Source organism: Armigeres subalbatus, chromosome 2 (genome assembly GCF_024139115.2).
Source record: "Armigeres subalbatus isolate Guangzhou_Male chromosome 2, GZ_Asu_2, whole genome shotgun sequence".
Classification (NCBI taxonomy): domain Eukaryota; kingdom Metazoa; phylum Arthropoda; class Insecta; order Diptera; family Culicidae; genus Armigeres; species Armigeres subalbatus.
In genome coordinates, this window is record NC_085140.1 from 71,011,092 (window position 1) to 71,029,560 (window position 18,469).

Consider the following 18,469-nt stretch of genomic DNA (forward strand, 5'->3'; position numbering starts at 1 on the left):
GCAGGCGAAGCCAAACCACCGCAAACAGCATCAAATCGTTTCATCGTTCCTCCAACCGCATAGCAGCAGATCGCCGTTGTCGACGTCGTCATCAACAAGCAAACTACCGACGGCGCCTTATCAATTTTTCTTTGCGCGCCAGGAGACGAACGGACGCTTGTACCGCGCCCATGCGTAAGCCCGCGCACCGAAGGAGGGAGTGAGTGACCGTACCACAACATCGACGCAATACGCCATCCGTCGGCGCGAGTTCTGGCCCGGAGTAGTGCTTAAAGCAGCTCCGGCCCCATCCGTAGGTCCTCCTCAATGACTAGCTAGTCGAAACCGTGAGTTATCAAATGCATGCGTAATAATTACAATTATTGTTTGTGTCGTCCATGGTCATGTGACCCAGTAGAAGCACAACAATAATTTGTTATTGTGAGTTCGCAGTAGCCCGTTGAAGACGGCTCACTGAGAAACGTTCCGCATGTGAGAGAGTGAGTTCGCAGGAGAAGTTGTCGGAGTTAGCCGAGGAGGAGAGTCGCGTAGCAGGAGATACCGCTGGCGAAGAGAAAGAGGAAAGAAGAGATGTGAAGAGAGTGTACACAAATTACACAAATTAGAAGTAGAGATGATTAGATTGCACGCACACATAGTTAGCGCAGAGGGAAACAGTGAGAAATGCTAGGCCTAGGCGAATGCATCGAAATAAAGAAAATGCATTAAAATCCATGTAAATGTTAATTGAATGTTTCATGTATGAAGCAATCGGAGCCGAAATAAAAATCCAGATTTGAGACGTTAGACTGGTCCAAATGCGTGTAATTTGAATGTATTTAGTTACTGTTACTGTAATGTATGTCGCTTCGTGTTCGAATTTAGGTTTTTAGTTGTTGTATTTACTGGGTAGTCAGCCCGATTTGACTTTTGGTAGCTTTCCAGTCTTTGACAGGGTGGAACGGGTAACAGTTTTTGGTTGGTCCGATGAGGAAAACCCCCGCCTGACTGGCTTTGTTTCCAGGCCGGATATCGGAAGAATTTATTTGGGAAATCTCTCGGTATTAGTTGTGTCTGCTCGGAAACGAGAAGTACGACGGACGTATGCAGGTTAGCCAGTCAGCTTTCTTTTTAAGAAAAGTGAACCTTCCCCTAAAAAGGTCTCAAGCCGGGCAACAAAAACTCGTTGGGCGGTCTCCTACCAGGAGTTACGGAGCCGGAATCAGGTTAACCGAAACATTTCTTGATTCTTATACATAGTGTTAGTTTTGGGGAACCGAAAGACTCGCGGTTTAGTCGAGGTTAGGGAATACAATAATACAGTAGGAAAGGAAAGGATTTTAGGGTACTTAAGTAATTACAATGCTGATGTTCACAAAGTTGACATTCCTCGCGATGTTTCACATCTGTAACGGGACAAACAAACTTTTTTTGGGAGACAACGACGAGAAGAAGACATACGGAAGGGATTAACGACAGACATTGAAATGTACAATAAGAGGAAGACATTCGTAATGGGGTTCAGCAGACAATGATTACAGTCTTACATCAGCAACTTTCAAAAATTGGTGGACCAGGGACATGTACTCAAAATCAAGGCCCGACAACACTTCCCTAATAGGCCTTGGTTGTTTTCCTCGGACCCGAAGCCGCCCAATTCTAAGCCGGAAAAACGACTTGCCGACCCGTTATAAGGCAATTCCTCGTCTTCCCATATTTTCGACATAATATGGTGCAGAAATTCATAAAGCTGCTCACTGGCATGTTTGAGAATTTCAGCCGGGAGCTGGTCCTTCCCCGCAGCCTTATTGTTTTTCAGCTCTTCAACAACTTTTTCAACCTGATCTACACACCTAAAAATAATCATGTAATTTTAGGTGCTGTGCCACCGACATATACGAGCGTCACTTTTGACTTAAAATTAGGTGGTACTTTAATTTTACACCACAACTTTATTGACAAAAAAATTGATGGTGATAGAACGAGAATTAAACATTAGTCCGCCGAGTTAGAGCCCAACCCGCTACCACTCAGCTGTCTCCGTTTCTTGAAAGAGGGATGATCGAAGTAAAACTGGTTCCACGATTTGCACTGAACAAGTATTTCACTGCATCAACTCATCGACTGCTTGTGCGTTAGGTGCGTTGCAACGGGTGCTGTGTTTAGGTTCTGTGACATGTAATTTTAAATTATCTGACATTGAAAAATATACGATTCTGTTTATGTCATGTGGTTTTGTGTCATTATATTGAAATGCGTCACCTGTAATATTCATAATTTTTTGGTGTGTAGTGTATGCGACTCCACAGCTTGTCCATCGTCGCCAATATTTATTCTGCTCACCGATGCACCGTCACTCCCACTATTCAACAAAGTCTCGAAGTGTTGCTTCCACCTGGCAACCACTTTGATTTTATCTGTCAGCAAATTCCCTTCTTGGTCGTTACACATGACGGGAGGTGGCGCTATCTTCCTCCGCATGCCATTGACAGACTCATAAAACCTCCGCATATCGTTTTGCTCCATTTTTCCCTGCGCCTCACTAATAACTTGTTCTTCATACTCTTTTTTCTTGCTCGGTTTTCGGTTGCTCTTGCTTCCTTGTACCGATCTCTATTCGATCGGGTACCCGACACCAACATCCGGCTTCGTTCGGCAACGTTCTTCTCATCTGTCACTCTCTGACAATCCATCGAACCAACCCGTCCTGGGTCGGCTCTGTGCAGTGCCTACCACTTCTCGTGCTGTTGTGCTCACCGCTCCATGGATCGACTCCCATAGATCGTTGATGTTGTCGCTAACATTGATTGCACTTATCCGTTCATCGAGCTTCTGGCGGTACTCAGCCGATACTCCTTCCACCGACAATCGCTGGATATTGTAACGCATCGTTCGCTGTGATCTTTCGTTCGATACAGTTGACAACCGTGATCGAATTTGACTGACAACGAGGTAGTGATCAGAGTCAATGTTCGAACATCGATAACATCCGAGAAATGGCGCCCATCCACCAGAACATGGTCTATCTGGTTTCTCGCCTCAACAAAAAAAAATCTGATTGCAAGTTTCATTATTTGGGTGTCTCCAGCTGTGCTTTCGGGTGCTCTTTCGTGCATCAGTAGGTGCTACTGATGGCCATCCCTCTGGCAGCAGCGAAGTTTACTAGCCGTAGGCCATTGTCATTGGTAGCGGAGTGAAGGCTCTCCCTACCGATTATGGGACGGAAAAAGTCCTCTCTACCGACCTGAGCGTTAGCGTCTCCGGTAATAATTTTCACATCATGATATGGAAATGCTAATATCATTTTCCAAACTTGGACGTACATGTTCATGATAGCATTAGAGGCGAAAGTATAGAATTGATAGTTCCGTTAGGATACGGCAGGCATGAAGAATGTTTCCATGTACGTCCAAGTTTGGAAAATGATATTAGCATTTCCATATCATTGTAAATCGTTTAACTTCACGTAGAAGTAACACACACGAAATCATTAATTTAGTTTCACATCATGTTTTGGTCACTCTCCATAGGCTTTATCAAGCCAATCATAAAACGTGTCCTTCACGTCGTCGGATTTATCGTTTGTCGGTGCGTAAACGTTGATTAGGCAGTAGTTGAAGAATTTGCCCCGTATCCTCAACACACAGATTCGCTTCGCTAATGGGTTTCCACCGCGCACTCGCTTCATCTGCTTGCCCATCATTACGAAACCAACTCCATGCTCTGCTTTTCAGCCGCCGCTGTGATAGATGTTATACTTGAATGCAGTGTTGGTCGTGGAATCCGTCCAGGTTTATTTAGGGTCCTGACATTCCAGGTACCGATTTTCCAATCATAGTCGTTATTTCGTTGCCGGGTCGGTTGCCAAAAATAACGTTCTCTTTTTCTTCTATCTCCATTTTTCGTGGTATTTGAGAGGCTTCAGTAAGCTACCTTACCGGGGTCGCGTTACCTACATCGCGCTGGTGGGGCTGCCACCTTAGGTATAGCTGACGCGATACAGCATTTCGTTAATCAGCTGCTGGGAGCAGTCAGACGTTGTTTGAGCCGCACCTCCTGGTGAACAGACGCTCGAGGCGTACCTTCTCACTCTAGCTGATGTCAGAAGGACAACAGTGGCCAGGCTGCACTACCAGCTAAGTACACAACCCTTAGCTGGCGGTCCTTTGTCATCGGACGACCCGTGGAAGCGTGAGATAGGAACTTGTGGGGACCAGAGCTCTGTTGGGCGCTCTTTCCTTGATGTCAACCCACCATTTTGCAGCCCAGATTGTTACATATATTCAACCAGTTATTTTGAGGGCGGTCCCTATGTCCAAGAGCTTGAGGATCCCTTCCCAGGCCATCTGCGAGTTGTGGTGCCTGCCTAACATGTGGTGGGGTTCGACAGTGGGCTTTGTTAAACTTCTATAAAAAGCTGCATGTATCCCATGTATCTGCATGGTGTTAGGTGGGACATTAAACAGACCTGACACGACAGCCCTCCGACGAGACAAGAGGTTTGCGCAGGCCCAATAAGCCGCCTGGAAAACCAATAATTACGAGCAATATAAGAGAAAATACGACTCGATATAATCAGCAAAGACCTAGGCGACGAATAAAGGATCACGATTGGAAGCTTGGTACATGGAACTGCAAGTCGATAGGCTTCGCAGGTTGCTACAGGATAATCTACCGTGGATTACATCCCCGCAACTTCGACGTCGGCCTTCTTAGCCGTGCGGTAAGACGGCTACAAAGCAAGACCATGCTGAGGGTGGCTGAGTTCGATTCCCGGTGCCGGTCTAGGCAATTTTCGGATTGGACTTCCCTGGGCATAAAAGTATCATCGTGCTAGCCTCATGATATACGAATGCAAAATGGTAACTTGGCTTAGGGAACGTCCACAAATTACGTAACGCTTAGAGGGAGGAGTTGAGTGAAGAGTGACGTTCCATATAAAATTTCTGGGTGCTTCATACAAAAAGTGTGACATAGGGGAGGGGGTTGAAAAGTCCAAATTTTGCGTTACGTAATTAATGGATCTTCCTTAGAAACCTCGCAGTTAATAACTGTGGAAGTGCTTAATGAAGACTAAGCTGCGAGGCGGCTCTGTCCCAGTGTGGGGATGTAATGCCAATAAGAAGAAGACGAACTTCGACGTCGTAGCACTGCAGGAAATCTGCTGGACAGAACAGAAAGTGTGGAAAAGCGAGCATCGAGCGGCAACCTTCTACCAAAGCTGTGGCACCACTAATGAGCTGGGAACCGGCTTCATAGTGATGGGCAAGATGCGCCAACGCGTGATTGGGAGGCAGGTAATCAACGCAAGGATGTGCAAGCAGAGGATAAATGGTTGTTTCTTCAACTATAGCATCAGCAGCTACTGTCAGAATTATTTATAGCATCCGTCATTGAGGTAACGTGGAAACCTGAATGGACGAAGCCAAACTAAAATCATGTCAACAGATGACTGTTATTCTGCTCAAACAATTAGTTGATTATTAATAAAAAGCTAGCTACTTTGCTAAATGCACGGCAGACGGTCATTAATCTATAAATATGTTACTTTTCAAATTGTGACAATCACTCGTAACGAGTTCAGGTTTTTCTAGCATGTACAAGTGAGAATAATCCAGTAATAATTGGCAATACGTAACTCTGTTTTACAACATTCACAAAATATAAATGAAAATCTTAACTTGGCTTAGAAACAAGGATGTTAACGATCATTCAGTAATTTGCGTTCGATCATTTAGTAGTTTGACAATAACACATAACAGAAGCTGAATTTCAAATTATGTTGTATGGTGGACTTCTAGTGCGAAGGTTTTTCTACAACTCTGCCTAATGATTCGTTGTTTGAATTCCACTAGTAACGAAGTTATAGCTATAATATCAGTAACTTAGACTAAATGATAACAAAATTCCAATCATTTGGTTTGAGTTACTGCAACTAGCGCTCTAACTCCGTTATTAGTTGAATTCTAATAACGAACCATTAGGCAAAGTTGTAGAAAAACCTTCGCACTAGAAGTCCACCATACAACATATTTTAAAATTCAGCTTCTGGAATGTGTTATTGACAAACTACTAAATGATCGAACGCAAATTACTGAATGATCGTTAACATCCTTGCTTAGAAACCTCGCAGTGAGTAACAATAAGCTGCAAGACGGTGTGGTTTGAGAGGGATCCTCAAAGCTGAAAATGTTTATATTACGCATATCGAACGGAATCGCGAAATTTGCATTTCTAACATCTTCCTGTCACTGGTTTTTGAATACATCAAACCAAACCGGAATCCTTCGGTTTAAAAAAATATTTTTTGGAACCGGTTTTCAAATGAATTGTGAACATCCAACCTTTTAGCAGACAAACGGTTCGCTCATTAATATTTTATTTTCCCGAGAATCGAATCAAAACACAGATCCGCAATTCTTTCTCTGCTCTGATATCCCTCCGATCCGCTCTTAACGGTTCAGCCATGCAGCGATCACCTGATGTTGCACTCATAATTAATTTCGTCGGTGAAAATGCAGGCGCACCCTAAAGTGAAATCTAAGGAGAAACCCGAATCAAACTGCGCAATAGTTAGAAAGCAAAAGCAATAGCTGCTGCGCAATAAATTCGATCGATTTCAATTCATGCGTCCTGTTGCAGCGGACTTGCGAGCGCGCGCGTTTCGAGTCACTGGCGCTTAGCTAATACGATTATTCTTTGGTGCAGCGAAGATCGAAACTTGGTACCGCACTGCGCCAGGCTGTACGAGAAATTGAAAGTAAGGCGAATCAGCGTTCATGAGCAGCAATATCTCTATCAACCCTTTCTTCGCATAGAGAAAGGAAACAAGGCGGCTTTTAATTAATGTTTCCATCAATATTGAGAACCACATTCATTTATTTATAAAATTGACAAGTGGGTATATTATTGGACTTCGAATTAATTCCAAATTGTTGGCGTATAGTTGAAAAATTGTTTTTCATTTTTAACACGCAGATCTGGATCCTCATAATTCGCATCCCAACGTTCTGTGGTTCACGGTCAGTGACTGCAAAGATGAAAATCACCAAACCATTAACAAATTATATTCACAATAAGAATTTCAATAGAATTAGGAGTATGGTGCTCCTACTCGGCAGATGCTCAAGAACACATCGTAAACATGTTTTCTGTTTCAACTCTGGTCGTCGTCATCGGAAGTAGGTCATCTCTAACGCTCCATTGGATTTGCTTTTCTTTGTTGTGATTTCACTTCCCTCTTCCACATACAATTGCAGCCGATTGCGCGCTTCATTACGTCGTTACCTACGTGTACTTAGGTCCGAACCAACCATACGTCTCAAAGCCGATTGCGATTTGTTTGGGTTGGCTTTATGTTTGCGCTTTTCACTATCTACCGCACCACCGGCCAACCATCCGATACTAACTGCTACAAGCCGTAGTGGCGAATAAAAAAAAAAGTTATTTCAGTATGCGCCCCATAACGTCTATTATGCTAGTTGGGGGTGCACTTGAAGTCCAGTGTGATGAAGAAGGAAGCCGAGAAAGAAAACACAGATCCGCAATGTTGTGCTGATGATGTGTATTTAAGTAATTGAAAGCTCTGTGAGTCACGTGTTTGATTTTCTTTTTGTGAAAGCTTCGTGTTATGACGACTGAATTAATTTATGTAGATATCACTTTCGTTGCTTTATTCGAAATGTTTAATTTATGCTGTAAGAGAGATTAGTTAATCAATCTTAAGTACATCATCAAATTAAACGTACTCTCCTTTAGTTAATTCCATGAAGTAAGAGAAACAATAATCAACATAATAATGACAACCCCCGGGGAGAATCATTTTACGGACCAGTAGTGTGAGATAATCCAGAGGTGACGGCAGCACTACAAAGTCCACTTGAATGGCGAGGTAGCAGGTAATAAAAGTGACATACACTGGGGTCGCTTCTTACGCGTTTTATTCACGAGGGTCGTTTATTTCGATGCATTTTACGCAAATGTTGGGATTCGAAGACATATTTTTAAGCGGGTTTTGGAATTTACGGAATTTACGGGAGTATGGCGACGATTGGTACACCTACCCTATTTAGTAACTGGAAATCAACAAAACTTGTGTGGCTATCAAACTAGGAGAGCTACTAAGACCGTGTCATAGACATAATTAGATACTGGCTAGAATGCTGCACTAAAGTTATGAGCAAGAACTGTAAAAGATACTGCAGATTCAAACTTTCAGTCCGGAGGCCGGTATTTAGACCATACGCCCATCAACCCTTGAATAGTCGGGAAAGAAACTGTTGGTGGAATAATCAGACGAATATTCATAAGGCGCAAGTTATGAATATCGCTGAGCGGGCATAGAAAAGCTTTAGAACTGAGGAAATGCTAATAGAATACTAAGTTGCAAAGCAGGCCAAATTCCAGTTGGAATGTAAAGACATTGAATGAAAAGGAGAAGTGGTGATATTTAATAACTTTCTCAATCTAATTATGTCAAAACGGTTGACTTTGTTTTACCCGACGTTTCGGCCTGTATATTGGTTAATGGTTAATTGAAATCGTTAGACATTTTCAAATTGGTTCCTGTCGTATACTCGTCCTAACTAGCCGAACGAAAACTATACACAAAATTTAAACGGAACCAGCACACAACCGTTCATTACAAATCTGGTCAAAAGACTGACTCATTCTTGCTCGTGTTCGCTTCGCGCAGCATCGCGGTCGGCGCGAGGACATCACAGTTTCGCTCTTTCACTCTCCTTTCATGATTTCATCCTTATGCCGCACCGTTCATACTTGCAGAAAAGTGGCATTTTCATAACTGTGATCAATCATCGCGTTTTCTCTTTGACGTTCTTACACTGAACAAATATTGTAGTCTTTATTTCTTCAAAATAATCAGATGGCTAATCGTATTCACTACAGTTTCATCCTAAGAAAAAACAAATATACAAACCAAAACGGCGGATAAAACAACACTAATTATTTTTACATAATCAAACTATAAAGGCGTAAAATCTTACAATAAATCTTCCAGTCGTAACTCTTTTGTATTTATTGTAGGGACCATTTTCTGAATGTAAGAAAAATCTTTCACATAAATATCATCTCTGTATACACTTTCGATAGATAGCGTACCATAAGAAATAACATAAAATGAGCAAAAACCGAAGCGTTTTATCATAGCTAACTTTCCGAATCAGTCTTCTTCTTCTTCATTGGCATTACATCCCCACAGGGACATTGCCGCATCGCAATTTAGTTTTCATTAAGCACTTCCACAATTATTGTCTGCGTGGTTTCTACGTCAAGTTACCTTTTCTGCATTCGTAGCTAACACGATGATACTTTTATGTCCAGGGAAGTCGAGCCAATTTCCAAAACGAAAATTCCCTAGACCGGCACCAGGAATCGAACCCAGCCACCCTCAGCATGGTCCTGTTTTGTAGCCGCGCATCTTACCGCACGGCTAAGGAGGGCCCCGTTTTGCACTCGTATACCGTTGTGGCTCAAATTCTGAACATGACTCATATTCCGAACACTTGCGTTTAAACGGCCATTTTAGCTTTATTCGTGTATTTTTCTTCATAGGATCTTGAATTCGTTTGTAATCTGGATCACCATAACTAAAAACCGATGAAAATTTTAGTTTGAGGACGCTAAAACGCCAGTGTTCGGAATATGAGTCATGTTAGAGATTTGAGTCAAAACTGTATTGCCGATTTCACCAATTTGAAGAGTAATGTGTAGATTGTGATCTGCTGGCTTCTTTTTCTCACGCTCACTCTCATTTCGGGTTGATCGATTTTTGTTACTGAAATTTACCCAATTATAACCCATTATTCGTTAGTCAGTTAGTTGTTTTCAAATTGAGCACTCACACACAAATATTATACACGGAAAATCAAACTTTAATGAGTGTATTGAGTGTGAGAAAAAGATGACGCAAAAAATCTCGCAAAACTCTTATAAAGTGCAAAAAGCGCAATGCAAGGTTGGATAAACTTGTTTTTATGGCTTGTTATGATTTGAAGAGTTTTTTGCCTTTGGTCTACCGTCAAGATTAAAGATTTCTGTTTTTTGACTAAGCATTCGGAAATTGGATGTAAGTTTACATTTTTTTTGTTATTTTGAGAGTCATGGTTAGAGCTTATAATGCTCTAGAAAATTTATCTTGCACCAAAACCAGAAAAAAAATCTAACAAAATAATTATTAGTTTTCTTATGTTATACTTGCTAATTTATACACAATGCCACATCTTATCTTTATCATGCAATCAGGGACAGAGCGAATCACTCTGAGAATAAATTTGCTTTAATTGGTTCCACCCAAACCAAACGTCCACTCAGAGGCGTACCAACCCACTCAGAGATTGGACTTTCTATAGGATCCACCGGATCAAACGTCTGCTCAAAGACGTACCAATCCACTCAGAGATTGGATTTTCTTTCATGTGAACCACTCGAATTGAACATCCTCTCAAAGACGCACCAATCCACTCGGAGATTGGATTTTGCATATCATCTAGTCTTATTAAATGTGTTTCAAATATAAAAAGTTCACAATCTGATAACATACACCAATATTTTCAGTTCGTATCAGTTTACACTTTCTAACACTATACTCATAGCAACAGCTGATTTCGTTCATGCAATCATGCGTAGAGCTTACCAGGCTCTAGAAGAGCAATCTTGCATCAAAACCAGAAAATTTCCAACAATATTCTCAGTTCATCTCAGTTTACACTTTCTAACACTATACTCATAGCAACAGCTGATTTAGTTCATGCGGTCATGCGTAGAGCTTACCAGGCTCTAGAAAAACAATCTTACATCAAAACCAGAAAACTTCCAACAATATTTTCAGTTCATCTCAGTTTACACTTTCTAACTTAAAATTTCCAACAATATTCTCAGTTCATCTCAGTTTACACTTTCTAACACTTTATTTTTAGCATCAACTAATTTGTCATGGTTAGAGCTTATTATGCTCCAGAACATTTATCTTGCACCAAAACTAGAACAAAATCTAACAAAATAATTATTAGTTTTATACACAATGTCACATCTTATCTTTATCATGCAATCAGGGACAGAGCTAATCACTCTGAGAATAAATTTGGTTTAATTGGTTCCACCCGAACCAAACGTCCTCTCAGAGGCGTACCAACCCACTCAGAGATTGGACTTTCTATAGGATCCACCCGGATCAAACGTCTTCTCAAAGACGCACCAACCCACTCAGAGATTGGATATTCCTTCATATGAAGCATTCGGATCAAACATCCTCTCAAAGACGCACCAACCCATTCGGAGATTGGATTTTTGCATATCATCTAGTCTTATTAAATGTGTTCAAATATAAAAAAAGTTCACAATCTGATAACATACACCAATATTTTCAGTTCGTATCAGTTTACACTTTCTAACACTATACTCATAGCAACAGCTGATTTCGTTCATGCAATCATGCGTAGAGCTTACCAGGCTCTAGAAGAGCAATCTTGCATCAAAACCAGAAAATTTCCAACAATATTCTCAGTTCATCTCAGTTTACACTTTCTAACACTATACTCATAGCAATAGCTGATTTAGTTCATGCGGTCATGCGTAGAGCTTACCAGGCTCTAGAAAAACAATCTTGCATCAAAACCAGAAAAGTTCCAACAATATTTTCAGTTCATCTCAGTTTACACTTTCTAACTTAAAATTTCCAACAATATTCTCAGTTCATCTCAGTTTACACTTTCTAACACTTTATTTTAGCATCAACTAATTTGTCATGGATAGAGCTTATTATGCTCTAGAACGTTTATCTTGCATCAAAACCAGGAAAAAATCCAACAAAATAATTATTAGTTTTATACACAATGTCACATCTTATCTTTATCATGCAATCAGGGACAGAGCTAACTCTGAGAATAAATTTGCTTTAATTGGTTCCACCCGAACCAAACGTCCTCTCAGGTACCAACCCACTCAGAGATTGGACTTTCTTCCATGTGTTCCACCTGGATCAACGTCCACTCAGAGACGCACCAACCCACTCGGAGATTGGACTTTCTTCCATGTGATCCACCCGGATCAAACGTCCGCTCAGAGACGCACCAACCCACTCGGAGATTGGATTTTTGCATATCATCTAGTCTTATTAAATGTGTTCAAATATAAAAATTGTTCACAATCGGATAACATACAACAATATTTTCAGTTCGTATCAGTTTACACTTTCTAATACTATACTCATAGCAACAGCTGATTTCGTTCATGCAGTCATGGGCAGAGCTTACCAGGCTCTAGAAGAACAATCTCACATCAAAACCAGAAAATTTCCAACAATATTCTCAGTTCATCTCAGTTTACACTTTCTAACACTATATTCATAGCAACAGCTGATTCAGCTCATGCAGTCATGCGTAGAGCTTACCAGGCTCTAGAAGAACAATCTTGCATCAAAACCAGAAAATTTCCAACAATATTCTCAGTTCATCTCAGTTTACACTAACATTTTCTCTCAATCAATCCATCCGGATCCCACGTTACCCGAATGTAAAAGACATCGGTGACGCACCAATCCACTCGAAGATTGGATTTTTTCCAACCGATCCACTAATATCAATTGTCCACTCAGAGACTATCAACTATTAACTAAAAGTTTGAATTTTCGTTCACTAATCCACTTTAATCATGCGTCCATTCAAGGATTCCCATCAACAGGATAGAACATTAATGCACCAAATTACTTCAGAATACACAATCACTTTTTTTTCTTCAATGGGTAGACAGTTATTATTAATTTTCTAAGCTCAGGTATTATAATATCATGCTATCCATACACGTAAAAAAATTTAATGTTATTTATTATTTATATTTCTAATACTTTTTTGCCAAAGCAGGCGCTTAATGTTATGTATAAAAAAACTTATACATTAGTCACATACATTCCGAAACTTAAACAGAACAGACATAACAAAAGTGTCACATCGATAACGAAACATTCCACGTACAGAAGAAACAACAGGTAAAGTTTTATGATCAAGTAGAAAAATATCACTTTGTTTAAAATCAATAATATATAAAACAATCAGGAACAACCATTCTCACAACAAGAAACATTTCTTAAACACCCCTGTATGGTATTTAAACTAAAGAAAATTCTGTCCTCCCCTGTAGAGCCCTGTACCTTGTATCCACACAATTGTACACCCTGTTTCCTGTCAAATGCGTTGTGGAAAAAATAGGAAATCGAATCAAGATAAACACCACCCATAAAAAATACTCCCGACTTTCCCCCAGATTAGATCGGTTCACGTCGGTAGGGTCGACCGATCTTGTTCCCGATGAATTTATAGATTGTTTCACCGAGCCTTATGGGATTTTTCAGGGGGGCCTACCGACGCGACGACAAACGAAATCGGCAGACTAAAATCTACTAAATCAAATAAAGAATAGGTCAATTTCCTTTTCAATGATGTATGACGAAAACAGACAAAATAGAGTGATTAATTGATTTATTAAATTTTATTATTAAGCGAACCAGACAAAATGTATCGATTGATGGTGTGGAAAAAAATAAAATCAGATCAAATAGGTGGTCTAATCGATTCATTAAATAATATCATTGAGCGAACCAGACCAAGTCCATCGAATAATCGGTAAAAAGAATAACCGAATCCGACAAAATAGGGCGTTTAATCTGTTTAATAAATTGCCTCGTCGAACAGATCAGACTTAATCTAAAGATAGTTCGGTGTAGTAAATAATGAAAACAGACGAAATATGTGGTTTGATCGATTTATTAAATTTTATTATTGTTCGAACCAGACCAAATCTTACGATTAATCGGTGAGGAAAATAATCAAATCCGACGAAATATGTGGTTTAATCGATGATTTTAAATGGGTGGCATGGGTAATTGTTTCAGGAACTTCAGCACACACTTTGGGTCGAACGGGATCGTCTTCAAACCTCATCATTCTGTAAGAGAAAAAGTAATTGTTATATTTTCTGGAGGTGTTTGCCCCATTCCATAAAATCGCGGAATATCTTTGAAAACTGTAACATAACTTCATAATTTTGTCCATATGGACAAAGTCCTACAAACTCTTCCTTGACCCGAAAAAAAGTTGTAACTACCAGCACAGAGCTACCAGGTACTCGTTCACTCTAATAAATTACAAATTAAAAAATACAAAATTAACGAAAATGTAAGAATATTGGAACAGGTAATCCTTCATTCCCTTCTTTTACGAAAATGTTTCATTTTTCGTTTCTTAGCTGTGATCCTAATCCGTGGACAGGATTTGCCAAGGAAGACGCGAGCCTTAAGATGATGGTAAAGCTCCTTGAAGACCCAGTAATTCAAAATACGAGGGATCCAGGATATAATAAAAGCTTTTCACTTAGTTTGGGATCCTGTTGTTCAAACATATATATTAAAATCGACCAAAATTTATACCTTACCATGATTAACAGCTTATTTCGAGAGCACCAGTCTCCCGGGATCTTCCTGAATATGCGTCGATCTGAAAATTTATTAAATAAAGTAACAATAATCGAATAAATCTCACTTTGCTTCATTTTGTGTTTATTAACACAAGGACCCGATGTCGGCTGTTCAATAATCATACGATCAAAATAAACACCAAATAAACAATCAATCGATTATTTTACCGATGAAATAGGCAAAGGGTTACTCTCGACTTAATCGTACAATAAATCTGGTGACGAAAATATGTAGCCTACGACAATTGACGTCGTCGGTCTAAAAATAGGTCAATTTAGTAGACACCCGATTTCGTCGAATGATCGTGAAATTTCAGAGCTGTCAAATTTTTTATGGGGCAGTTTCGGCCAAACCACAGTCTAATATGGATCCGATGAAAGAAATTCATTTCTGGTAACATACCTACATCACTAACCCGCTCGAGATTCAATACTCTCTTGAGTTACGCAAATGTATTAAAGCACACTGAAACGCTTGCTACAAAACAAAAATCGTTAACAGCCCTGCGCTATTTTGAAATAAACTTCATCAACGGTTCAAGCGAGTTCAAGGTCATTGCAAAAACAATCCATCTGGCAAACTTAATACTTGGATCCAGCAATCAGTTGTCGCAATCGAAATGGCGCAAGCGCGTCACCACACTCAAACACACTGTTCACTATTCTACACTCAACAATGGTCAAACAAAACTGGGAGCGCACAGTCAATACCGACTTGGCCATTGTCGGGATTTTCTTTAAATGAACACAAAACACAGCACATTTTTCCATATACCTAATTATTATTCGTTTTTATTATTTAGGTTTTCTTTATACATTCAATTTACACGACTCACACCCGCTATCTACGCCATTCGTCACAAAACTGATTTCTCCGCTTCTCAAGCATCCTCTTAGCGTTGTTCGCATCTCACTCTCCCCGCATTTCTCTCCTCTCTGGCCAATTCAATTTTACCAAATAGACACTTTCGATCGGACACTCTAATAAATTACTAAGCAATTTTGAGTAAGAACTATATTCAAATACTTTAACTAATATTTGGTATTCACGAATGAGTTAGTATTATTATAATGTCAATATTATATTCTTATTCCCTACAGATTTCAATTACAGGCCGGACTCGATTATCCGGAGTGTTGAAAAAAATTTCACTCCGGATAATCGAACCCTCCGGATAATCGAGCCATTTTTTTTGTTGTTGCTGAAAATTTAACTTTTGCTCAAATAATCTTTATTTTGGTTATATAACATCTAATAAAATATCCCGTTAGTCCGTTCATGAATTCTGACTACCGTTAGAGGTTAGCGCCGAGCCGAAAATCGTCGGCGGCAACGCTTGTCATAATATTGGTCGGCGATGGCTAAGCGATTTTTTATTGCGTTCGTAACGTAAAGTTTTTCATTCAGGATATTTTAAGACATTAACGGGAGAATCCTTTAAATTTCCCCGAAAAAATCTAATGAGCTATCCCAGAAGATTCTTCCAAGTTTTTTGAATTTTCAATAGGAATAGCTCTAAAGTTTTCACGGGAAATTGTTTAGGAGTTTGCCTGTGCCACCGGGCATGCATGCTTCGAATTTAACAGAATTTCCTTGAGATTTTTTTTAAAGTTTCACAAAAACTGTTTCCAACGGAATTTCAACTGGATTTTTTACGGAATTTCTTTGGATTTCTACGTGAAATTTCTTATGTTGTTTCTAGGAGAGATTGACTATGATGGTGATATTTGAGGTTATGGCTTTCAGTCTTCTTATGCTCAAAAACGGGTTTTACGTTTTTATCCGACGTTACATATATTTTACCTTTATCAAGGAGTTAACTAAGTCCCGTTTTATTGTTACATTGTCTTAGCATAGAACCTTTTTTCACAACTTTATTCTGAATCGCCCCCTCTATTTTTCGGAAGGGGCTGCGAAATTTGAATTTATCCGGGCACCAGGAACTATCGTGTAGTACTTTTTTAGCGCCACTTCTATTCATAGAAGTTCTATTTTCATTCAGCTCGGCCAGTATTTGCACGTCGCCAACTTTGTAGTCCACGGAGGACTGGGAGGGTGCTCTCTGCGCACCTCGCCTCTTGTCCCCTGCGGATCCCTATCAGGAACCATTTTCACATGGTTATTGTCCGACATTATGAGCATGAAATTGTGCATGGATCACCTTAGCCACCGAGTGATTCTTTAGAAAATAAAAATATTTATTTCATAATTAAGAGAAGATCCATTAATTACGTAACGCAAAAAATGGCCATTTTCAATCCCCCTCCCCCGTATGGTATACTTTTTGTAGGAGGTATCTACAAAATTTGTATTTCACACTTCAAAGAAAATCCCCCCACCTCCCCCTCTAAGCGTTACGTAATTAATGGATGTTCCCTAAACACAGGGACTTTTTGTTGTTACTATGCGTACACCAGTTCCAGTGTTTGAATCTATACATGGACCACCGTTGGCGAAATACAAATAACCATTTTTTCATATAAATATTGAGGCTGTTCACAAATTACGAAACGCTGGAAGGAGAGGCAGCCGGTCAGACCGTGCGTTACGATTCATACAAACCTATTAAACCTTCCATAAAAAAAGCTTTACGAGGGAGAGTATGGAGGTTCAAAATCGTCAAACGTAGCGTTACGTAATTTGTGAACGAACCCATCCCGGATATTCCAGAGGACCATTTGGTAGCATGAGTCACAATGTCAATGCTGTACTAAGAATGTACATACGAATGCTTAAAAAATATCGGTGCTTTGAATTGAAATTCATTCATTGGCCATTTTTATGAATGTTCTTGATTTCCGTTCCCTTAGGGTTCTTTCACAAAATTCGTAACACTGAATTTGATCATTTTAATACCCCACTCTCCCTCTCGCAACCCTACCCGCAACGCAAGGTTTATTTTTTTTGTACGAACCGTAACGCTTGGTCTTACTTCCTCCCTCCCCCTGAAGCGTTACGTAATTTGTGAACAGTCCCTTAGGAAAGCGAGAAAGGCACTATCATTACTAGGTGTCTTGCACATATTGGATACGTCACGGATACACACTGATAATACATATTTATATTTTTGTAAGATGGGTAAAAATATTACTCCGAATAATCGAGCCCCGGATAATCGAGCCTCCGGTCTATCGAGCCTCCGGATAATCGAGTCCGGCCTGTAATTTGGAAACAATTTTAATTTATATATTAAATTTATTGATCTGCGCTAGAGTTTCCATTTCCCGGCTATTTTCGTTGTCCCGGGATTCGGGATGAATTTGTTCGTATATCCCGGGAAATCCCGACATCCCGGGATTTTTCGATGTTTCCTAAGAAAACTTATTTTTTTCATTTAAAAACGATTTTATTTAATGTTCAGGGGTAAAGTTCTTATTTTAGAAAGGCCAGATAATACAGAGTTCAAATTGGAACTCAATTCAAATCTAATTTGAATCGATTCTTTTAAAAAAACGACTTCAAGAAGCAAATAATATTCACGTTTTTCTCGGAAGGTAGAGTGCCCTATTGGAATATATGATCGCCGAGTCCGAGAAGAAGGGTTCGCTGGCGGTTGACTGTCGGCTTGACTGTCTGCATTCTTTTGAATATGCATTGTGTTTAGACAGTTGCTGGGATTGCATTCAATATCCTAGTGTCGAAAGATGGAAGATGCGCAGTAGAGTCGATAATTATCGATAAATCAACGAGTACTCGATAAGGATAACGTTAAATCAACGCTCACTTTATCGCCAACGAAACATCATCGTACAACCGTTATCGTTATCGAAATAGGCGTTAAATTAACGATGATAATTTATCGATTAACAACCCTGGAACAGATTATTTTCCAGGAAGATTTCGGATCTTAAACATAGTGTCGATGGATTATCTACAGAAACGTATTCACAATCCGGGATCCATGGATCGGGCGCATAAGTATCGTGGGATCATGCATTGGCTGCGAAAATCATGGGTAGCGCCGTACAGAATTTAGTGAGAGGTTCGAACTTTCGTTAGCTT

The 18,469-nt window shown here is 39.9% G+C and overlaps 1 protein-coding gene and 1 long non-coding RNA gene across 6 annotated transcripts in view; one reads left to right on the plus strand and one right to left on the minus strand.

Annotated features, from left to right (window-relative positions):
- LOC134208981 (probable chitinase 10) overlaps nt 1-18,469 on the plus strand; it is a 232,828-nt gene that overhangs the window by 85,468 nt on the left and 128,891 nt on the right. The gene's annotated exons all lie outside the window — the stretch shown is intronic.
- LOC134214516 (uncharacterized) lies at nt 13,741-14,739 on the minus strand. Its single transcript, XR_009979814.1, has 3 exons — nt 14,532-14,739; nt 14,425-14,486; nt 13,741-13,938 (listed from the first exon to the last, which is right to left on the minus strand). It is a non-coding gene; the product is annotated as an uncharacterized LOC134214516 (long non-coding RNA).